Genomic DNA, 25949 nt, shown 5'->3' with positions numbered 1-25949 from the left:
TAGGCCTATATTATTAGTTTGATGGTAACATACATGCATACACCGGGCTACTATAGGGCGATTGAGTGCTTATCATTAATGGTAATACATATGAAGTTTAATGCTCTCAATACATTGCAAAACTAATGAAACGGCTGAGTTGTAGCATCTACGAGAATATTCCTCTACTTGTGACCCTTCTTGTGGTGTGTACAATTGACTACTAATTCAAAACGGTTCTCTTTAATTGCTACACAGTAAGAATGTAAAGCACCATTATCTGCGGTTGACGGGAAATGTTGAAGTTTTGAGTAGATTTCATAAATATTGAACTTCTTATCCAATCATTGTCTCTACAACTTGAAAAAAAAACAGTATAATACGTTTAACATTTCAAGCAGGTCACATAGGAGACGTCACATGACCCTGCAATATATTCCTTATATATCATATGATGTAATCTAACAATTAACATCTATCTAATTTCTTTCTCTCTTTTTCAAATATGGAGAATTAATTCCAACTTTGGAATTTTAGTTATCCGACATAACATAACAGTAAAAGAGTATACACATTAATGTCCCGAATCAGTTGTCCTTTGCTTTTCCACATTCCCCACCTACTGTAGCAATATCTGTGTCAATGAAATACATAATATTATCTTGGTCGATATACAGTCAAATGACAAAGTTTGTTATGTGTTTAATTGCGTTATTACTAACGTGGCGATGGCTGTTCTCTTCTGAAACTCGAAGATGGCAGGCACCGGATTAACATCATAAAAGCTTAAAAACCTAAGATTGTTTATAATCTTCGGGGAGGTCAACGGGCCAATTTGGCTTATGACTATTGATTGATTGATAACGTGTGAGTCTAACACTGATTTGGGCTCTGCATGCTATAGTGCAGTAAAGGTCCATTTGTACCTGATGTGCGATATACCTGCACATACTTATTTACCAAAACTTACAGTTCTTGAGAAATCCGATGCCATACACATACAATAAACATGTCTGCTTCTGCTTTATTCTTATACTCAAATCATAGTATACATAATGTGAGACATGAAATAAGTTATCTTAAAATGATTTTTAACAGCAGTTTGGTTTTCCGTATATTTGAGAATATTCGTCAGGTGTTATTTTTGTGAGGCTAAGCGTCACGAAAACATCGATAATTCCAAACTCGAGACTTTCTTATTTTAACATAACTGGATCTATGTGTTTACAGTTAGCGAAAACAGATGTCATAAGAAGGCTTATCTACTGATTCTAATTAATCACACTATTGCCTGCAGAACGAGGCTCATCAATAACCTAAAGTTACGTGATCTTCTGTATAATGGCGTAACTGGAACATGAGGTGATTATAATATAACATTTTCCATTCACTATAACGGTACTGCGCATGCTACGTAGTGAGAAACTCATATATATATATATTTGATACTTTTAGAAAATCACTTATAAGTGACAAGGATAATAACAGTTTTCCACTGAATGATTTAAGAAAAAGAAAAAGGTCAGCGAGAATTTAAAACTAGTCTAAGCTCACATGATTTCCTTTAAAAGATTACGCATTGAGTTTGCTATGTACTGGAAGGTGGTAGGTAGGTATCAACGCATATATACACATTATGAAGGATATCTGCGTTTGGGAAACTATCCTCTTGGGTGGAGAAATAAAAGTGTGAACTTAAACTTATACCATGCACAGAGGCGGAATCGAAAGCCACATAAGGGCCTCAGGACCCCTTTTTACCTCTTTTCACCGTTTCTCAAGTAAGTTTTATTTTTCAGGGCCCTCTAATTGAAAGTGGACCCGGTGTTGCTAACACATCCTCGCACCTCTCGCCAGCCCTCATCGCCTACGAAAACAGCCCATGAATAGTAAGCATGCCTTAAATATAGTTAAGTAATATGGCCTATACTTATGTACTGTAAGAACCCACCACCCACAATAGTTCATTTCGTACAGATCCTCCATAATGTAAACTCCATCTTGCTCTTCGGTTCAAAGTTCAAAGTTAACGTGAGGGCTTGTACAACAGAAAGCTGCTTGTGGACGTATATTAACAACGTCGGATGATGACATCGGTAATTTCTGCAGTGTAGGATAAGCGTCTAGGGTCCTGTTGCATTAACGCCTGATGTAATCTGATCGGAAGATCAAGAACATAATTTTATTATATAAAAGAACAGATAAAGGTAGAGAATTCCTAAAAAAAAAAAAAATTATTTGAAAGATTTCAACGAATTTAATTTCCAAATGATTTTTTTACAGCGCATTTCCCCCTATATGTTGTCTTGCTCTTTTTGAAGTAGAGTTGTGGTTTTAGTATATAATCTTGGAACTTTCACTAATTATATTGCTATAACCGGAAAGTCATTATAATCGATAAAACAGATATCAGTCTCCTATTTTATGATGAGTGAGAAATGTAAATACGTGTTGTTGTTTCTTCCGAAGTAAAATTTCTTTTATGATATATGGAAGTTAAATCTGACCTTACAATATAGCTTTTGCTGTGACATCATTGCTTAATAAAAGCATATAAAACTAAAGTGTATGACTTTGACTTATAGTCTTCTTATAGTTCATCCTTCTGTGTAATAAAACTTTTTATTGAATTAGTTGTGTCTTAACATGATTTATTATGTGTAACGTCTCAGTAATTCGGCAAAACGGCTGGACTGACAATTCATCTGAAATAACTCGATGAATTCTGTACAAACGTTGACTTACCTAAAAACCAGTCTTATGCTGCTTTATCCTTTAGTATTTCCTGCATAGAGAGAAAACAAGAATATAAAGTATTTAGATTATTCATTAATTTAGGCGATAACCCATATGTGATGATAATAAACTATGTACGGAAAGCGAAATGTATGCCCTACCACAACGTTTGCAATCTAAGGCTGTATTTGCAAAGCAAACTTCTGTATGAGGTTGAGTGTAGAGGGAGGTAGAGGGCGAGTGTACACCCTAAGGAATGGTCTAATTTAAACCCCCCCCCCTTCCCTTCCCAACACACACTGACCATTTCCCCTGCTGACGGTTGAGGTCGGGCCTCTCCTTTCCCCTTCCGTCCGGCCTTTGCGCACGCTACTTGAGGTATGCCTTTGCGAACGTTACTGGAGGTATGCCTTTGCGCACGCTACTGGAGGTATGCCTTTGCGCACGCTACTGGAGGTATGCCTTTGTGCACGCTACTGGAGGTATGCCTTTGCGCAAGCTACTGAAGGTATGCCTTTGCGCACGCTACTTGAGGTATACCTTTGCGCACGCTACTGGAGGTATGCTTTGCGCACGCTACTGGCGGTATGCCTTTGCGCACGCTACTGGAGGTATATCCCCTTCCAGACATTCTTATATGATTAATGGTGATTAGTTGTACAGATAATGTTATATTTTTCAAATTTTCAGTATTTTTTTCTACTTTTTCTTCTTCCAAATGTATCAATAATGTATTTTTGTCTTCTGAAAATGTTGGCAACCCTCTAAGCTTTGTTGAAGGCCCTCTAAAGAGTCGCTCCCCCGATTTGAAGACGAGGGTACTAAGATATGTAATTTAACTCAGCTTTCCAATAGTTTTGTCTTACTTTTTGCGCATCTATCATTATTTTGATTGCAATTTTTCAACTTTTAAAATAGCAAATAAATTGTTGGATAGAATAGAAAGTCGAATCACAGGTACAAGTTTTGTCTGGCTCAAAATGTGGCCTTGCTATATTTGCTTTTTGAAAAGTCTTACCCATTTAAAATATAAGTTCAAGAGTTTTGGCGTAACGAGCTTCATCATATAGTTTAAAATTATGCAATATATCCATATTATTATGGTGCTCTACATACTTACGTTGAGATATGCACCCAGTCTTCGATTTGACGTCGACTTTTTCCACATTCTTTTTCCAGCCAAGTTCTTTAAGGAAAGTAATAAATAAGAGTTATCTAAAGAAATAAATCAAATATTGATATCCAAATATTCCTATATCCTTTAACACATCTGACTTATTTTTGCCATTACTGTTCACATATATAAACTTGATTAAAAATAATGGTTTAGGCAGACATACATATCAACCTCACACAACGGCGTACAACCGGGGATGTGGAGAGGGGTTGTCACAATCAAAATCAAAATTAGACCTCCAAACGATTCCAAATCCATCTCAAAACTAGAGTTGAAATCATGTGATCTTACACTGATGAATCCTAGAGTAATAAATCATAAATAAAGAAACAGAAAACAAACTCGTTCTCTTCGTTCGTCACATTGTAATAACTTTAGGTTAACAAAATGCTACTGCTTCTGAACCACCTCATTGCAGGCTTTTGTAATACATTTCCCCTAAAATTTAATTCCTCTCACTAAAGTCACTGAAGTTCGTTTGGTTTTAAAGTTCATCAGTAGTTTCGCAGCAAATGTTACTAAATCATAAATTAATAATCATTATCTTCGACCTCCTACAAACCCTATAACTATGATCCTCGAAGTCTTCTCCTTCTCTGAGGTATTAAAAGTTTAATTTAAAAGCCTCTCCGGCAAATATTTTACAACCACCAGACAATTAATTGGAAAACTTATTGCGAATTTTTAGTACGCTAAAAATCTGGGGTTGTTTGTGTTGGCCTTTATCAATGCCTAAGCTTATTAAATATGTCACGTCAGTTTACAAAGACAGTGGCTAAGGCTGACATACTTTACACGTTTCATAAGTTATATCATCAGCTTTTAACTTGAATTAGACAATTAAAGATACATGTGTCAATATTTCGGTATTGTGGGCATTAACGTATAGCCTACGCGATTATTACACAAATTATATTCGTCTCACTATAGAAGTACTATTAACTCCATGGTCTGAATTGTTGTTTACATTATGCGTACTGGTATAAACGTGCAACCAGTATTTCAAGCAGGTTCAAATAGGCGCCGTAACTATTTAAAACAACAACTCTTTAAATTATATCTGTTAGAAATGAATTAAGAATGTACATGGATTTATATAGCATTACATAAGAATGAAAAACCAAAAATATCCATTGGATCAGCTCTCATAATTGTATACTACTTTATTTATCTAATTTGAGAGAGGAAGAACAGTGAGTTTAGCGATTCTTTAATTAAATTACTTAAAAGATTGGTTAATCATTGACAACCCGAATAGATTCTTCAAGTGTTCTGAATCTTTCAATCAATCAAGCAAATTAAGGCAGTAGAATTTTAAAAATTTTCTTTTTATTGGAGATATTGACTCTCAACTGATTTGGCGATGACTCAAGATTGTTTTCTTTGGAACTGCCAGGTTTCAAAATGCGTGAGGCTCTTTTAAACATTTTACATAAGTTGACTAAAGCCAATTAATACCATTCTAATGAATTTCATCGTAAGTATCTAATATGTTTGAAAGAAAATAGAGTAACCAAACCACCTGTTTTAATTTTTCTGTTATAGCATGCGATTCAAACATTTCCAGTTTTACGAACGTTAGAAATCATTTCAATGACGCCCTCCAATTCATCTGTAAATGAAAATCGATCATTTTTTTGTTTCACTACACAAGACAAATAGTCGCTGAGACAGCTTACAGGTAACAAAATGTTGGTAGGGTTTATTTGGTGAACTGGTGATATCATCTATACAAAAAGACAAATCCTATACTTGTTTATAGTTAATCAGTCAGCCAAAGTGGTCTGGTGCAGATAGGGTTAAACAATAACAGCAACAGCAACAGCATCTTGAAAACAACAACAAATGTTATAAGCAGCTATCAAGATTTTGTTGTAACAAGTAAGATAGCGACAACATTCACCTGCAACGTTAATTGCATCTCAATAAAGTTAGTATACGAATTTCAAATGTGTTACAGCGCACAGTGTGTCTAATATACTTACTCTTAGCTTTTCACCGAAATTTGTCCTTCTTGTTGACTTTTTCTGCAAGGTAAAAAAGGAAGAAATGGCAAATAATAATCCAGTCTACAGATTCATATTATTGGTTCAATACGAAAACTACTCCTTGAAGCCGACAGGATGATATGAAAGGATGTTTAACGTCACTTGTCAGACTGGGGATGACATTTCCCCCTCCCCCCCCCCCGTTACCCACCCACCCAGCTCCACACTTGCACACAGAGACACATAGGCATAGTCGTCCCCGCGCAATTCATTATTGTTTGCGAATACAGTCAGTTGCCGCCGGAGAGTTATTCAATGAATTCATGCTTGTTCACTTTGTTTTTAGACTGAGCCCTGTTCGTTGGTCGAAAAGAGAAACTCACAGATGAGTTCCTTATTTTGAGGGGAGACTAGTAGAAGGGCAAGGGGGAGGTGGGGTAAGGGGTGGCTATTCTTGAGCAGTAAGAACACGAAAAGCCGACCGCCGTTTCGATCTTATAACATGAATTACATTGCACGTGCAGAAAATGTAGTCAGAAGGGATAAAAAGAACGCAGTTCAACAAGAAATTCGTCCGCGGTGATCTTGGAATACTTTCGTGAGGGAGCACCCGCATATATCATTATATTCAATGCGCTCCGTAATATAATTCCCGACATGCCGTCTTGCTAATCCATTCATTTCTCTTAACAGACAGGGAGCGAGAGAGAGAGATCATAATGTGCACGAATGAAGGTAGGTTTTTCTTGGAGGCACCTAGGAATCAAATGTTACTTTTGAAAGTTGTTTTTAAATATGTTGATGGTGAAGTATGCCCTATTTTAATACAAAAAGACAACATTTTTGTTGTGCCCAACTGGATGTCTTCGAGTCGAAATTCATGAAACATTGAAAGAGCTGAGACTCTCCATTGTGACCAGGGAGTAAATAAGTATTGTTACAAAAATAGGTGACATTTTTGTTTAATCATAATTATATTGTAGTGCTTAATAAGCTACCGTAGATTACGGCTGTTAAGCGTCATGGCGATGAGTGCACATGAAGGCCTCGTGGGCCGGAAGTTGAGCTTCCGCTACTATTGTTTAACTTTGTTCAGTAACTTCCTGACACGTGCTGTGTGAAAGTTACGGCCAGCCTGCACTGATACGCAGGGTTAAGACAGATCTGTTTTTGCAGCCGAAGAGAAAGGATCTTTATCAAAGTGGTCGTTATATATATAGATTAGAATTAGAATCGTTAAGTTGTGATTGAACTTTTGTCGTTTGTATAGTCAGTCAATTTCTCTGTGTTTGATTTGGGTAAACCAACTGTTAGTTAGCCCTAATAACTTTATATTCTGGAGTCGTTGTGCACCGTCGCCGTAGAAGTTTTGCCGTGAATCTAACCGGGCCTAGAGTAAGTACCAGTATATAATCAACCTATATATATAAATCGGTCGTATAGAGACCAGACGTTGAACACCTAAATTAACGGTGACATTAATCGGGCAGAGTGTAACTCGACATCTGTCTGGCTGGGGGTTAAATTATTCCGTACCAAGGGGGAAATTACATTTACATATTTCTGCTGGTATTCTGGACCTAACGGGAGGGCCTCTTTCATTTTTACGGAACCACATATTTTAGCTGCTGTTATATTCTAGATGTAGGGACCATCTTTCCACCCCATACCCGCGGAATTGTCGGTAATTCGCCTAACAGCGGAACACAGGGCTATTCCGCCTACCCGCGGAATTGACGGTATTCCGCCTAACAGCGGAACAGAGGGTATTCCGCCTACCCGCGGAGTTGACGGTATTCCGCCTAACAGCGGAACAGAGGGTGTTCCGCCTACCCGCGGAATTGACGGTATTCCGCCTAACAGCGGAACAGAGGGTATTCCGCCTACCCGCGGAATTGAGTGGATTCCGCCGAACAACGGAAAGGAGGCTTGTTCCGCCTATTTTTGCGGAATATACTATAATACTGGTTTCTGGCGGAATTAGGAATATTCCGCAGGTCATATACTGGGACTCTACACCTGACTAGTTGTCACCAGGGTCCTACATTGTGTTGCATTGATGTTTCTTCATATATATACTACATAAATGTATTCAGATGTTCATTTAATGCCTGTAGCATGAAACTGAAAGCAAGTCGTGTTGTAAATAGATTGTTTATACCTACGACCTTGTGTGCCTGAGTATTTATTTCAGAACAGAACTCCGTTCCAGTGATCCTAGACTCCAGTCGAGACCTGATCTCACACCACGGACGAGGTAGCGTTACAGTATCTTAAAATGACATAGCGACACCTATAGTGTATAAATTAGCTGCGCCCAACATTTAAATTTCGTCGTTCCAGGCTGGTTTCAACATTGCTCCTTGGGTGCATGATGGTTTCTAAACACAACGGCTTCACTAGTTACCGTGAGAATGTGATCGAGCACCGAGACTCGACGTTTAAGCGAACATTTTTGCCTTATTTCGATTCGAATTGAAATGAGAAGTTTCAAACACGGCAAAAATACTACGTGCTGGAACCCACGCCCTCTGTTTCCAGGGATACCTCGGAGCATGACCGTAACGTTACCATGGGGAGCCCAGGTGTATGGATTAATTACAATGAATTACGTCAGAACACAGACAATGAATTACGTCATACCATGGAGTAGCAAGTAATAATACTTAAATGCTTCCAGATTTAATGTATATGCATATAATTTAAGGTTCATGACAATGCAATGTTTCCAATATATGAAACTCCGATCATTGTGTCTAAGTTTGGGGTTTTTTTTTTGGTAAATTGGTTTACTCTTTTAAAGCACTAAAGTGTATGTCTCCCTCTTCAAATGTTATATTCTTAATCCGCAAACTATCATATTTATTCATTGCATTGAGTGTAAGGAATCACATCTCCAAACAGCTTCTTATCGATCAAAGCAATATCAAAACTTTATAAGAATCGGTTATAGTATCCCTAAAACTAACATGTTTGCGGGTTATTTTCCTTCTTTGTTGATGAGAAGTGTACCTTTTTTTTATTATAAATGTGCCCTTTATTGACAGATTCAAAAAGAAATGAAATACGGAAATTTGTAGTACGGAATGCATGCACAGCGGATCCATTTTATCGGAAAGGTTTAAGGTCACTTTGTAGTTTGTCCCGTCAAACCAAAGTCACATGTCCCAATTCCCCTCAAAGATGATGCCCTTCCCAGATTGAACCCTCGTCCGCGTTCCCTACCCTCCTACCCACCCACCCACCAACCCACCCACCCACCCACCGGGGAGCTGACTTTAACGATATAGCCTTCGTTGGGAATATTGTACTTTATTTTATTCTGAGTGACTCATGTGAGTTGAAGTGAGAAATGTCAATGCAAGTTATATGAAAGCAACCAGCTTCTTGAAGTCTGATGTGTCTGGAGTAAAATCACGGAAATAGTTCAAACTGATGCTAGGATCATTCCTCATAAGTGTAATCAATAACCACAAAATAATTAGATATCCAACATTACAGTCCCCGTAGACTGTCTAACACATGAATAATGCATTGCATTATTTTAATTTTGCCAGAGACTTTGAGAAACATTTCCAATTCAAATGATACAATATGTATACGTAGATCTGCTGACTGATAATGACTCGTAAACTTAAAAATCAAGTTTACCAGACATGGTTTCTTCTGTATACACACTGAAATTGACTCGTAAACTTAAAATCAAGTTTACCAGACATGGTTTCTTCTGTATACACACTGATATTGACTCGTACACTTAAAATCAAGTTTACCAGACATGGTTTCTTCTGTCAACAGACTGGCATTGACCCGTAAACTTAAAATCAAGTTTACCAGACATGGTTTCTTCTGTATACAGACTGGCATTGACCCGTAAACATAAAACCAAGTTTACCAGACATGGTTTCTTCTGTATACAGACTGATATTGACCCGTAAATTAAAAATCAAGTTTACCAGACATGGTTTCATCTGTATACAGATTGATATTGACCCGTAAACTTAAAATCAAGTTTACCAGACATGGTTTCTTCTGTATACAGATTGATATTGACCCGTAAACTTAAAATCAACTTTACCAGACATGGTTTCATCTGTATACAGATTGATATTGACCCGTAAACTTAAAATCAAGTTTACCAGACATGGTTTCTTCTGTATACAGATTGATATTGACCCGTAAATTAAAAATCAACTTTACCAGACATGGTTTCATCTGTATACAGATTGATATTGACCCGTAAATTAAAAATCAAGTTTACCAGACATGGTTTCATCTGTATACAGATTGATATTGACCCGTAAACTTAAAATCAAGTTTACCAGACATGGTTTCTTCTGTATTCACACTGATATTGACCCGTACACTTAAAATCAAGTTTACCAGACATGGTTTCTTCTGTGAACAGACTGGCATTGACCCGTAAACTTAAAATCAACTTTACCAGACATGGTTTCTTCTGTATACAGATTGATATTGACCCGTAAACTTAAAATCAACTTTACCAGACATGGTTTCATCTGTATACAGATTGATATTGACCCGTAAACTTAAAATCAACTTTACCAGACATGGTTTCATCTGTATACAGACTGAAATTGACCCGTAAACTTAAAATCAACTTTACCAGACATGGTTTCTTCTGTATACACACTGATAATGACTCGTAAACTTAAAATCAAGTTTACCAGACATGGTTTCATCTGTATACAGACTGATATTGACCCGTAAATTTAAAAATCAAGTTTACCAGACATGTTTTCTTCTGTATACAGACTGATAATGACTCGTAAACTTAAAATCAAGTTTACCAGACATGGTTTCTCCTGTATACAGACTGTGTTGACCCGTAAATTTAAATCAAGTTTACCAGACTTGGTTTTTTTTCTGTATACAGACTGATATTGACCCGTAAACTTAAAATCAAGTTTACCAGAAATGGTTTCTTCTGTATACTTGTGAGCTATTATAAAAAGCCCCCAGCTAGATGGCTACAAAAGTTTATTTTGATTCACTTAAAAATAACAAATAAAAGAAAGAATATACAAACACTGGCTATATATAACATGGACTATCATTGCTACCAGGATGCCAATATCCTCTTTTTTTATCAATTCCTAGATACCCTTAAACCTATCACAGTTAACATCTCAATCCCACCAATAATGTATACTTAATTGAGAGAACAAGAAGTAATCTTAGAATCAATTCAATTTGACGATTCTTTCATCTCGAATAGCTTTAAAAGGTCACATTTTCCCGGCTTTAATGTCACCACATCATTACTATATTGATTTGCTGTACATGTAAAATAAACAAAATTCTTTATCTACAGAGTTTGGTAGAGAGAGGGAGAGAGTAAATGTCGAATTATAAAAGATTGCAAAAGCTTTTCCTGGCGTTCACTGAACGAGGCCTACAACATATCAAGAGGCCGACGCCGTTTATGCTTCGTATAGGAAACTTAATTAAAACAAGGAAACATCTTAATATTAAGTGGTTTTTCTTAAAATTTCTTAAGATGTTTTTATTCATTCTCCAGCTTTCTTTCCGCTATGAGAATAAAAAGAAAACCTGCTACTAAGCATATCATTGCATTTTTTTTTTAAATTATCATTACTTCGTTTTCTGTTGTAAAAGAAAAATGTTTAAATTACCAGCCTAAGCTTGCTAATGGCATAGAAATATGTTTCTATAATATTGGTAAGTTTAAGCTGGTATAGACGTATAGTTATATGTTATATGAATATTATACGACAACATTGACACGTGTTTTCTTTAAATATCAGTGTTGTTTAACTAATTTTTACCGGTATGTTATTTGGAGAACATGTGTGTGAAAGCCAGTTATGACGTCATCATTGTATTTTAACAATATTACGAGCCCCAAGATTGTCTTAGAACAGCACTGCTGCCATATAATAAGGAAGATGTTATTAACGTCATGTGCAGTATGCCATCATTCATAAAATATTATTGTAAAATATTTATTAAATATAGAAAAGAGAATCATGTATAGAGAATATTCATACATCATAACAGCTTAACACACATAAAGACATACCTCAAACTTAAAGGGATATTCCGGTGGTAGATATTTTAAGACTTATATTGAAAGAAGAAAACAATTCAATCTGTAAGTTGGAAAACTTCATCTTAGTATAATGTCCCTAACTCGAGTTATAATTCATCAAAGGGGACCTACTTTGCCTGGCTAAACCTTTGATTATTCCTTGGAGTGGCCCAACGTATAGTGGCTGTGATGTCATAAACGGCTATTGTTCTTCGAACGCTTTACTATGATATTTTAATATTCTTGTTGATTTATGGTTGGAATCTGATTGTTTCGCAGCTGTTTAGGCTTTCTAAATGAAATTTATAATTTCATCGAAAATACAGCTTTTCGTCGAAGAAATAGTATTTTCCTATCTGAATAAATGAATGAATTGTTGTAAGGAAAAACAAAAACATTTTCAGCTGAATTGTCGAAATGACATCACCCACAGATGCAGACAATTTCCAGTAATTTTATCAAAGCAATCAATTTCAGCCACCGGAATATCCCTTTCATTAAAAAATATTGAAACAAAATGAGTGTTTATCCTTTATGTCTTTGTGTTATTTTTCATTGAATTTTGTCGCTAAGTTAGAAGAGGGGTCGGGTGGGGGGGGGGGGGGGTGGGAGTTAATTATCTCGTTCAGTTTTAAAGTATTTCACAAATGAGAATTACACTGCCACATAATCTGTTGTCTATGTAATGATTAAGAAGTGATAATCGGTACAGGAATAAAACTGGAAATCCCTACGATATATACGTTTACCTTAATGATCGCTGCATGTAACTACGTAACTATGAAATTATGCACGTATACCAGCATTTTATCGCTCTGTATAAAGACAAATGCACAGGGAAATCTATTTTACAATCATTAGGCAGTTCGGTTCCCTTTCATGATATGCTAAAAAGAAATCTTTCACAGGCATTGTTTCTGGTAACCATCTCCAACATTTGTAATGCAACTTTCGGCAACATTTCAAATACCAATACATTGGTATAGTTTCAGCAACCATACCCTGTTTAATTTCATCGCATAGAGAGTTTAAAATATAAAAACATTAGAAACGAAAGGATTCCTCTAGTATCCGAAGGCATTATGACGTCTGTTCCTGGACAAATGGCTGTCCCCTGACATTATTATATGCGGACGATAGAGTGACATTGTGTACGCTATTGGCATTGCTGATCATTGCTTTCCATGATATAAAAATAGGAGCTAGGAAGACAAATGAAAATCAAAACATTTCATTTCAATATATAGATTACAAAAAGGCAATCGTAGCAGCTTGAACAAAAAGTCCAATATAACTGACATACCGGTAGCTTTTGATATTTCAAATTTTTACAAACGGAATTACAATTTTCATCTGTTTTTCCTTTCTTTCTAATTTCTTTGTGTAGGCATACGTGGTGCGTGTGCGGTAGTATTTGTTTATTGCGTTCCCGTTTTCACACGTTAACAATTTGAATTTTAAAATACCGCCCTCGCAAAAAGAAAGACACGGTATAAAAAGAGGAACGTGACACTCTTGTACCTTTAAAAATAAAAGAAATAACAAATAAATAACGACAGTTCCTGAATTAGTTTCTACAAAAATCAGATTATTGAAATAAATGATTTGGTTTATCAATCCGTTACATAAAACAAAATCATAAAATTATACCGTTACCCTCATTAATAAATAATTTGACAATAACACTTGTTATAATTATATGCAAATATTCCAAAGGAAAACTTGTGTATAAACAAGCCTTAGGTCTAGCTGCTCGTGCAGTAATTATTAGATGTAGTTATTTTCATTGTTGAACTTGAGACCGGTAATTAATGTTCCCGAAGCAAAGAACGTTGATCTCATGAGGCCAAAATATAAATAAATAAACAATAAAAAGAAAAAAATTGGAAAACAAGATTTTATAGAAAACCTTCCGATTGAAAAAAACATATTTTGAATGTTATTGTGATAGGTTAACATAAAGAGATATTATACCTTAAGCAACATATTAATTATTCAACCTGCTTAATTAAATTTCTCAAGTAAAACAATGCAAGAGAGTTTCTAAAATGATTAACATTTCGACTATTAGATCATCTCTAAAGGTCGATGAAAAACCACACACATTCTCTCTATATATAACTGGGTAATAGTTTGAGCAGCGTATACCTATGAGGAGTATTTTGAGACACAATGTACTTTTAAGAATTAAGTTTTGATAATTTGTAATTATGGTAAATTATGGTGGAAAGCGCAAACGGACTGAGAAATGGATGAAGGGACAGGGGGTGGGGTTGGTGACCCACTGGAGGGGTACTTGAGGGGGTAAGTTAGACATAGCATCAATCGCATTTATAACATCTAGATAAAGATGATATGCTGACACTAATTAGGCTTACTTGGGTGTAACGAATTTCTTCAATAACCATTGAATTTCGACAAAGACAGAGTTCCGTATGAAATGTGGAAATGGTTATAGTTTCGTAAAGTTATTAGAAATTTTGAGCATTAAATAGTTCATTAACAACCTGCATATCTCTGACGGGTTGATTATATTGATGAGTTCAGGATATTAAGTTGGAGTGCTTATTATTCCATACACGCTCCTCTGCCCTTTCCATCGTGTGGTACCCCATCAAGGTGGATGCATTATTTAACTTGTAAAAACAATGTGATTAAATTAGTAATCGTTTGCTCCACTTTTCAGCAGAATTTTTACTCCTTATTCTCTATAAACAACTTCATGTGCTGCTCTTATATATAATTAAAATCAATTATAAAACGCCCACGATCGCTCTTGTTGACAAAGTGCTGTTGAATTAATTGAGAGTTTAATTAGGTTGTGATGTAAAGTGCTCTCGATGCTTGTGTATAGGTTTATTCGTTTTATAACATATTTTAGAACATAACTACTGTAAAAGATGAAGATTATTTGTCATATATTTTCCGTTGGTTAATACTCATCTGTGCATTGCAAAACGTATACGTTAAGAATAGCCAGGCATTCCGTATGGTTCGGAGTCGTACAGATTACACTATACGTGTAGATTAGACCATGCGCAGGCCTACCAGTATATCTACACACTACAACAAACATAGTATATAATTTATGTAAAAGATGTTAGAGGTTTCGTGACAAATATTTATTCATTTCTCGTTTGTTCATCTGTATCTATTAATGTGATCATAGTTTGTTTTCATTTTCATTAACCTCTGAAGAAGATCTCACTAGGATGGAAACGTCACGCCCTCTAACTTTTACATATTTTAACTACACAGTCTGTTTGCGATAGATTTGAGCAGTTTGTTAACAGTTTAGTTCTTTTCTCTTTAATATGTTGTTTAATAATATGTGATTATTATCAACAATTTCTTGATTTTCATATTTTCAAAAATTACTTCATCCCATTTGCGCTACATTTTTAAACTACTTAATTTTGTGTGTTTTGTTTTTATGGCAGACAAAACGTTACTTTTAATATGTGTTTTTTTGCTTTTATCTCCACTTTAACGCCAATTACGATATTGTTAAGTTTCGGCGCTTTTCTATCAGTCAGTGGTCATGATGGTATTAAAATGATGATCATGACGAAAAAGTTAGTTAGCTTTATTAGCTACCGATAATTTATTGACTATATTAGCTAACGATACGTTTAGCTATGTTAGCTACCTATACTTTGTTAACTATTTAAGATAACGATACGCTTAGCTATATTTGCTTCCGATACTTTATTTACTATGTTAACCAACGATACGCTTAGCTCTCTTAGCTACCGATAATTTATTAACTATGTTAGCTATGGATACGCTAAGCTATGTTAGCTACCGATACTTTGTTAACTATTATAGCTAACAATACGCTTAGCAATATTAGATACCGATACTTTGCTAACTATGTTAGCTAACGATACGCTTAGCTATTTTTGCTACCGATACTTTATTAACTACGTTAGCCAACGAAACGCTTAGCTATGTTAGCTACCGATACGTTGTTAACTATTTTAGGTAACAATAAGCTTAGCAATGTTAGCTACCGATACGTTGTTAACTATGTTAGCGAACGATACACTGAGCTGTGGTAGCTAGCGATACTTTGTTAACTATGTTAGCTAACGATACGCTTAGCTATGTTAGCTAGCGATAATTTGTTAATTATGTTAACTAACGATGCGCTTAGCTATTTTAGCTACCGATACTTTATTAACTATTTAGCTAACAATACGCTTAGCAATGTTAGCTATCGATACTTTGTTAACTGTGTAGCGAATGATACGCTTAGCTATGTTAGCTAGCGATACTTTGTTAACTTTGTTATCTAACGATACGCTTAGCTATATGCTAGCTAGCGATACTTTGTTAAATATTTTAACTAACGATACGCTCAGCTATTTTAGCTACCGATACTTTATTGACTATATGTTAGCTAACGATACGCTTAGCTATGTTAGCTACCGATACTTTGTGAACTATGTTAGCTAACGATACGCTTAGCAATGTCAGCTACCAATACTTTACAATAGTACGATACATTTGCGTCTTTCGACCTTGAATACTATTTTATTCGCCGACTGGGAAAATTCATGAGACACATCAACCAATAAAGTTTATCAATCGCAATGTTACTTCCATTTCTTTGTTGGTTGGACGCTATGTCAGTAGGACATTCTTTCCAAATGTGTAAAGTTTAAAACAGAAGGTTCTGCTTGTAATATAGTTCTCCCATAATTCATATCCATAAGACACAGTTCTTAGTTGGAGGTAACGTAATTTCATAGAACTGTATGGATAACATCGACCCTGACCACACCGGACAAAACGTCCACGTGACATTGAACTATCAAAATACGTCCATTTTCGTAGTAGTTGCATACGACAAATTTATGCACTATACATACTCCGAGATAAAAACTTTTCCAAGATAGATTTGGGTGATATATCAAATACACAAAAAAATACACAACAAATAATGCCGATCGGAAAGAAACTTATAGTCCTATACCGGTATCGTTCACTCTATAAACAAATACCTTACTTTATTAAGGTGGTTGATGATCACGCCCACAAAAGTGGAATTAATATATCTTTCTGCCGCTAACAACTGCACGGCAGAATTGCAAATCACACAGGTGCAGGCTGCTGTAAGTTTACAACACTAGTAGTTCATGAGAGGAGCGTGATAACAAGGCCAATTTTAAAAATAAATAATTCTAGCATAATTTTTTTTCCGTTCGAGTGCATGAAGTGTCCTATTCCTGTAGATGGTTTAAATTCTGGACTCCGATACTTCCTCGATACACCTCCGACACATTGATTACTTCGCTGCATGTAACCTTAATCTCATATTTTTAGCGAAGGTGATTGGTTTTTAACGAAGCCAACGTGGAAGCACATACTTGTTGGAGCAGTTCTTTTTACTTCAATCGAGGAGTTACAATAATGTGTAGCCATGTATAGCCATGTATATGTATGTTACCATTCCCACATAATCTTATAGAATTGTTAAAACGTCTACATTAACTGCTATTGTTCTATCAGTGAATGCGGGGTTCCTCCATTTCTTTTAATTATCTTTGCTACATTTGATTTATCTCTAGCGGGGAATTCTTATTTTTCAATCATATTGCTTTCTTTTAAAGTTTATTCAGCAAAAAGTCTATCTATAAAATCAGTTCCAGTCAAACGTTGTACCGTGGTTTGTGCAAGCAAACATTTGTAAAATTATTATTTCTTTTTGTTTTACTTTTTAGTCTTAAGTTACTTGATTTCCTCCATAAATATATATATCGTTAATTTTGTATGCTGCTAATTACAGCCCATTGTCTTTCTTTTCATAGCTTATTGAAATTAGTTAACAAGGAAGCAACTGTACGTGGGGAGTGAGGGAGGGGGGGGGGGTAGACCGCCATACTTGTATAAGGTAGGTCGCCAGCCCGGTTGCGGAAAAATTAGCGACCTTCAGAACAATGTTTCTGCTGGTATCTTATATAGTCAAGTTCCTTCCATTCACGCTGTGATTTGTTTCCCAAGTTTTGATAAATGTGTTTTATATTTGTTTTGTTTTTTAAGTTTCATTCAACGTGCAATCAATCGTAATCAAATTAGTAAAGGTACAGTTTAATAATCAATCGGCAATGAGTATATATTGGTTGATTATAAACCTTAGGAATATTTTGGGTCGCGGGCATCTTATATGGAAATTACAATAGCGGTCGCCAAGGAAATTGTTTTCGAAGCACAGGCTTTAAACAAACTTCACGAATGTTCACCCAAATAAGTTTAATTAGTACTCATTATAGACTTAATTAAAATGCATTGCTTGAAAACTTGAATATCGCACCTCTGACAGACTTTATTTGTTAGAAATCTCTTAGGTCACATGATATCTGATTTTCTTTTCTTGCAGGTAAAAACATAATGATAACAGTAAAGTTCATAACTTATTAATGAAGGGATACAATCAGTAAGGCCAAGGCTTCTGCAGGAACCACATTTTGGGCGATTTGTTCAAAATTGGAAGTTTTCAATCTAGTTATATTTCTTCTCTAAGCAACTCTATCGATTTTCACTGACTCAAACATTAATCAACGCTCATTAAAACAGTTACCGTGCGTGATATCGAACTGCTAACCACATTACTTGAAAATTGTATCGTATATCCCATGAAATCTTTGTAGGTTAATTATTTCTTACGGTAAAGTTACAAATTCTTTTAGGTTAGAAATATACTGTATAGTGAACATTTCTGAACTAATAAAAAGATAAATCCATTTCAGAAACTCAGAAAACAAAAGAATCCGGTGACCTGGTTTAAGTGTGAGTATTTTAATATTGACTATAGTTAATGTCGAAATATTTACATTTGAAATTTAGTCTTTTAAATCTGTTATAAATTAAGTCATCTGTTCCGAAGAAAACATCATTTTACTGAATTTAGTATACTACGGAAATCAAAACTGGGGGAAATGCCTTAAGATTTTTAATACTAAAAGTATCCCTCGAAGAACGTGCAAGACTTAAGTGGTTTAACAGTAATTGCATAAAAGAACGTTTTACCCAGTACAAAGATGACCTACTTTCAAATAACCATATATAAAATATCAAGTCAAGGTTTGGTTTTGCAACTATTGTATCGTGCAACACTTGCCTCAATTTTCAAACTGTTTGCATGCTAATGGAGTGACCACTTTAAGCAATTAATAAGGTTACTTAGTCTTCCATGACAATACCCAGCTGGCCATCAACTTTCACAATATTCAAATCTTAATCAAAATTTGCACACAATCTTTCTATAGTTAAAATGGAAACCTTATGTATGAGTTTTAACCAGGTTTCCTTTCACTGGAATATCATTCATAAACAAAACCAAAGGTAAATAAATCTCTCAATTATACAGAAATCTCTGACTTAAACAGCTCATAACTATACCCAAAGGAAGAGATTTGTATAGTCAACCTGCTAAAATGTGTCGGGGGCACTATATAGGCAGTACAGTGTTACTGTTTAAATACGCAATACCGTTGAAAAATATCTTGTTGGATGAAAAATTGGAATTTTGATAATAACAAAAATAAAAAGTGGTTACTTTTGACCAAAATAGTGTAACTTACCACTAAATCGTTTCCAATGTCATTAAAATCTGTCAAATCCGCGTCGTTGAGTATTTCCATGGCCAACGATGTGAAAATATTAATAAACAGGAAAATAACTATGGCTTTATTAAAGTAACCCATGGCTCAACGTCTCGCCTTGCACGTGTTCGAATCAAATATATGAAACACCAAACTCAAACTTTTCTTTCAAATTCCTTTCTGCTTATTCTCGTTCGTAACAAGTTTGTTTTCTTTCTTTCCTTAAACACAATATGTTTAGTTTAGAAATGTAAAAATCAATTGTTTTTTATTGATCAAATTTGTAGCTATAATCGGTACAGAATTACTGTTAAATCACTCCAAACTTTAGTCGAATCATTTCCCATTCCGTTTTTCTTGAAAAACTCGTTGTTTGTAATGTTTCAGCTTTTGTGACTTTCTGGCTCTCTCTCTCGATCTCTGTGTCTCGTTTCCTCAGTTGCGTCTTCTTTATTCGTAGAATTTATTGCGAGTCTCCTTCCGTGGCTGACGTCTCTCGGCTTCTGTTTAAAACTTTCACACCCGAGTGACCAATCCGTGAGCTCTATTAAAGGGGAACAAACAAGGCAGACGTTAGCCTCTAAAGGGCGCTACCTATCAATGTAAAAACAAATGTTGACGAGATTGAAAAATAGAGAGAAATTAGGCTATTTCTACCTAATATTCTCAACAAAAAAAGAAGGAAAGGGAAATGTGATTGTTTTATGATAATTATTTAGCCCCCACTATATGTTACAGAGTGTTAGATGGTATTAATAATTGAATTTATCATATATTATGACATCACTTTATGTTGTATTATTTTTTAGTATTTTTTTAACCACAAGTAGCCTAAATAATATGAGTTTAAAATGTTATTTGAAAGCAAAATACATTTTCGTGACATTTTGCATTTCCCCCTGTTTTTTGTGACAACTATTTCTAGTCGACAAGAATTAGGATAATTGACTTTCTAGTTTGTAAAGAATCGACTTACAAAGTTTGTTGAAAGAGTGTGCTCTTTAAAAATGACGAAAAGCGTCAGGAAGACTCGAGGTACCACTTCAGAGAAAATAGTCAACTCCTGACGGAATTGGCAAGACAGGCTCGATCAATTTATATGCATGTGTGTGTAATTAATACATGACATCAAGATTACTTCTGACGAACGAAACGGAACACGTGTGTAAATTTACATGCTAATCCTTTGCTCGAAGTCAGATTGTTTGTTTTTAGGTCGAACTGAATACGTAACTTACCATAAATATACACTCCGTGGAGTTTTATGTTGATGAAGAGCCGAAAACTCAAAGGAATTACCGCAATTGTTCAATTTACATTGATGTTGACGAGAGAGAAAAAAAAGTGTTTACAATTTGCCCTTTTCTTTGGTGTGAACATAATTGACATTATTAGTATTATTACTATTATTTTTCTTTTCAAGACGAAGCTAAAAAAAACCTAGGTGTCTTTACGATAATAGGATGTGGAGTTTATTTAAAGCGGTTGGTTATAATTGTGATGTGTTTTCCCCGCCGCCATCCGTTAATATCATTACAAGACGTTCTCTTAGCCTATAGTAGTTTTTTCGTTACCTACTGCATATAGAACAATATGCAGTCCATGACGTCACTGGTAAGAGAGTCACAAAACTAAAACATAATTTTTTTTTTAGTTTTTAGTTTTTTATGTCATTGCATGAATTGGTAAAATTATAACCAAATATTGCAATATCACTATAAAGAATTGTTCTTAATAATGTAGCATACAATCATTCCTGGCAACGCAAACCCAACGAAGAAGCTTCATGCGATATTTTCTCGTTTTCTTTTATGTTAAATAAATAAATTTAGAAGATATTTATTTTCGTTTCAAGACAACATGAGCAAATGCGTCACTAATGTTCGACAATTGCGGGAGGGTGGGGGGGGGGTGCGATGGTTGTCCCGACAATATTCCCACAACGACAATTCCTTACTCAACTTAACATGCTGAAATCACACTGTTAGGATCAAAGAACAATGAAGTTTTCTACTTTAACTCGGGTACCGCAATCTGCGGGAACTTCGAATTTGTAATGTCCATATTGAAACCTTAAAATGTTGATTTAAAATGTTAAAATTTCGATATAAATTGTCCAAAGTTCGAGACGAATTGTTAAGCATGTCGAGGAAACGTATCAAACTTTAGGGATTAAACTCAAAATTTTAAGACAAAACTTTGTAATGTCGAGATTAACTTAAGCAATTTGAAAACAAAGCTTTAGCATTTCGAGTTTTTAAACGTAAAAAATTCCGAGATGGAACGTCCAAATAGTTAGATAAATCATCAATATTTATACAAAAACATCGTTGGGATAAGTAACAAGACGTCGAAATTTCGTGATAAATGTCACAATTCTAAGACAACCATCGAAATTTCGTGATAAAAACATCAAATTGTGGGAATAAAACGTAACAACAATGAGATAAAATGTCAACAATTTCGATAAATAAATTTTCGAGATAAAGCGGAGAACTTTGAAATAAAGTGTAACACTTCATGGTTACCCTTCCCATTTTTAAATGAAATGAAGCAATGATCAGGTAAACCATCAACAATTTGATAGAATCTCGTAAAGTTGACATAAAAGGTGGGAAGTTTGTGATAAAATGTCAAAAGTTGATGATGCAAAGTTGAAATTTGAAAGTGTCAACGGCAGCATTTACAAAACAGCGTTGTTAACATGAAAGTTCTCGGATTGAAATTATGGAAAAAACACCATTATTTATGTAAAAGAACTGGAAGGACAAGCTGATACGATTATTATTTTATTACTTTTATAGTAAATTACAGAGCACGCGTCTGTGAATGTGTATCAATTGAAATGACTTCGGGCTCCTGATTGGCTAATAATCTGTGAGATTGCAGTTCAAATTTAATCAGTTCATGCCCTGCAACTGATTTTGAAGAAACACAATTTCAGTTAACATTTAAACATTATGTTTTCCTTCTTATATTTTGCTGGAAAGAAGTCAATTTATGTAGTATTTTGCTTTTAATCTTAAAATACAGTATAGACAAAATTGACTAAATTGAATAAAATTATATTTTTTTTAAACTGGTAACAAAATTCCACGTGCTAAATTTTTGTTTTCTCACACAAATTGATGAGTTTATGAAAAACGTTTTTAATGAACAATCTATGATCTATTTGTATTTGATCTTTTATTTAATGTGTTCCTTACAATTAAGATGGTCGAGCTATCGGCGGTTTGTTTCTGACACTATTTCTCATTCGCGAATATGGAAGCATTCTGGTTCCATCAAGATATGATTCACAACCTTACATATGACATCATGATGACGTCATATGACGTCAGTATATTCAGTCTCTTAAATTATTCATGTATGTCGTCATGTCCCTAGTCAGAACAGACATGTAAACATGAAACAAAAAAATTAAAAGGTGACGATGAATTCCGAAAATGAATGCATTATAAATTTTATTTATATCTTTAGGGCGTTTTATCCCGTATTAAATTAGCATTCGTTATTTATAATTCCATGATTTGAAATTGCTTTCGCGATTCGATTACGTCGACTTCGTTTGTGAAATTTGTCTATCAACATAATTTACATATGCTTCAAGAAAGCGGTAGAGAAGTACTTTCTTCATTTTAAGTGAACTTTTCACCCACAATCAACAATAATACCATTGAATTCTTATAAGGAAACAAACGTATAACGTCAGCTTTACAATAATTTTAGTTAAAGTAATTAATTGATTACTTCGTAAACTGTAAAGGCTGATTAATTAATACAAATTAATACAAATTACGTATATACTGTATTATATATATTTGTACATTCTTCGTTTCTTTTCTACCAGGAGTCTCCTACCTTGTTAAGTCTTTTTAAGACTTTATAGGAGACTTCCTTTCCCATTGTACACAATTGGCGATAAAACAAATAAATGAATTTAAAAAAAAAAAAAAATTAAAAATTAAAGTGTGTTGATAACGATACTCGATTGGCGTAGTATGATCATTATCCTATTGGTCAGACGCTCTCTGACCAAGTGATCATTCCTGATGTATTGAGGGAGAACCGAGGCCGAGAACGAGCTAAGCATTGCGACAAGGCGATATATGATCGTTTTTTTCTGTTTTGTTTTTAACGTTGTTTCAAAAGTACGTTTAATTAATGACTGCAAATGTTACACTCCTGTTCTCCGTGTAGTTTATAAATATATACTACATAAATATTATAAAGTACTTTTAGTTGTTTTAATTGTGACCAGCTTTCTTGACAACGTTTACTAGAAAATTCTAGATAATTTGAATAGAGCAAATATTTGTCAAAATTAGTAAATGAAATTAGCTAACACCTACTTTTTTCTTATTCACATTTTTTTCTTCTTTCAAACTCACTTTTTTCCCCCTTCAATCTCTCGTGTGTTTTGATATACGCGTGCATTATTGCAGCGTCAGGTGACGTTGTTTTCTACGTCACAAATAAAAAGGTCTACATGTCATGTACAGCAGAGTACCGACAAAAATTAAGTATTCTATTCGCGAAATTTATTTTCACACATGGTGTTATAAATTTGATTTTACTCAAGGTGGGTCTATCTATGACTTCTGTGTGTGTAGACAGTGATTTGATTGTGATAAAAGTTTGGTGAGTGTGAACTACCTATTATAGTCATGTCATCCAACGTGAGTGATGTGTCCCAAGGGTCACAAACAACTCGAATCAAAATGTGTGATGTTGAAATATTGTATCAAACTTTGATAAGGTCCAAATTTAAATGGATCGCTACACCAGGTGTATTCTGTTGTCTTTCAGCAAAAAAACTAAAACAAAAGGATAAAAGAGAATCAAGTTTTGTTGGCGTGTTTGCTAGCGCTCTGAGTGAATGATATGTTGTGAAAATCAAATGCACCTTTCTTGTGCTATACATTCTGGAAAAAAAAGATGTTAAAGGATTCGATTCTGTCGTCTTGCAAACAACGTACTTTTGGGCAAATATATTTTGTAAAGTAAGAGATTGATTTATGATGTGAAGGAATCATGGATTAATGTTTGACTGTGATACGATGAAAACTTGGAAAATCTCAATCTGATGTCAGAAAATGTCCATATTTAATTGTTTATTTGTTTTCTTTTTTCTTTCAAACCATTGTTGGTTCTTGATTTTTTTTGGGGGGTGGGGTGGAGGGGAAGGGGGAAGGAGTGTTCCGTGTTGGCTGCAAGGACTACTTTGATTGGTTACTGCGTTGCGTTGGCAGTTTCCAATCAGTTACCTTAAAGGAGCACTAACTTATACAAACAATACAAACAATACACACGATACAAACGATACAAACGATACAAACGATACTAACAATACTAACAATACTAACAATACACACGATACAAACGATACAAACGATACAAACGATACAAACGATACTAACAATACTAACAATACTAACAATACAAACAATACACACGATACAAACGATACAAACGATACAAACGATACTAACAATACTAACAATACTAACAATACTAACAATACAAACAATACTAACAATACAAACAATACTAACAATACAAACAATACAAACAATACACACGATACAAACGATACACACGATACAAACGATACACACGATACTAACAATACTAACAATACAAACAATACAAACGGAATATTTATTCGTTTTAATCCAATTCAAATTAAAATTCGCATATCACCGTATCCAGAAGAAAACAGCACAATTACAGAACAAACAAAGCATAATACGATGGACACAAGGAAACAGAAATACTGTTAACAAGGCTATTGACTATAAAGAAAACAAGCAAAAACAAAACAAGGTTCAGTTCAACCAAGATATTGACAGGTTATAGACAAGAAATGAAAAGAAGGAAGAATAGTGACAAGGGAGGAAAAAGAAAAAGAAAAGAGAAATAAGAAATGGAATAGATAGAGATGAGAAGGAGCGGATTACTATGAGAAAGAACGGATTAACATGAGAAGAAACGGATTAACATGAGAAAGAACGGATTAACATGAAAAGGAACGGATTAACATGGGAAAGAACAGATTACAACAACAAAAACATAGCCAAACGCTGAGATCAGTGTTTTGGCCATAGTCAATCAAATTGTCGTTCGACTGCGAAACCTGAGGTAGCTTTTTCTTTTTTTATCCGGAACAAAACCTTGCAGAGCGGTATTATGGATCCGACCAGAGAACAGCTCTATTTTTAATTTATATATATATATATATATATATATATATATATATATATATATATATATATATATATATATATATATATATATATATATATATATATATATATATTTATTTATTTGCCTATTTGCGAAGGCTGCGCTTCAGTTTTCTAAAAAATATACTTGCAAGTCTAAACAAA

General features: G+C 34.6%; 1 long non-coding RNA gene across 1 annotated transcript; it reads right to left on the bottom strand.

Annotated features, from left to right (window-relative positions):
* Positions 1 to 983: 983 nt before the first annotated feature.
* On the bottom strand, positions 984 to 20036 carry LOC139975189 (uncharacterized). Its single transcript, XR_011795681.1, has 5 exons — positions 19540 to 20036; positions 5878 to 5919; positions 3836 to 3901; positions 2725 to 2764; positions 984 to 2135 (listed from the first exon to the last, which is right to left on the bottom strand). It is a non-coding gene; the product is annotated as an uncharacterized lncRNA (long non-coding RNA).
* Between the last annotated feature and the right edge of the window lie 5913 nt (positions 20037 to 25949).

This window comes from Apostichopus japonicus, chromosome 10 (assembly GCF_037975245.1).
Source record: "Apostichopus japonicus isolate 1M-3 chromosome 10, ASM3797524v1, whole genome shotgun sequence".
NCBI lineage: Eukaryota > Metazoa > Echinodermata > Holothuroidea > Aspidochirotida > Stichopodidae > Apostichopus > Apostichopus japonicus.
This window is presented reverse-complemented; position numbering and strand designations above follow the sequence as displayed.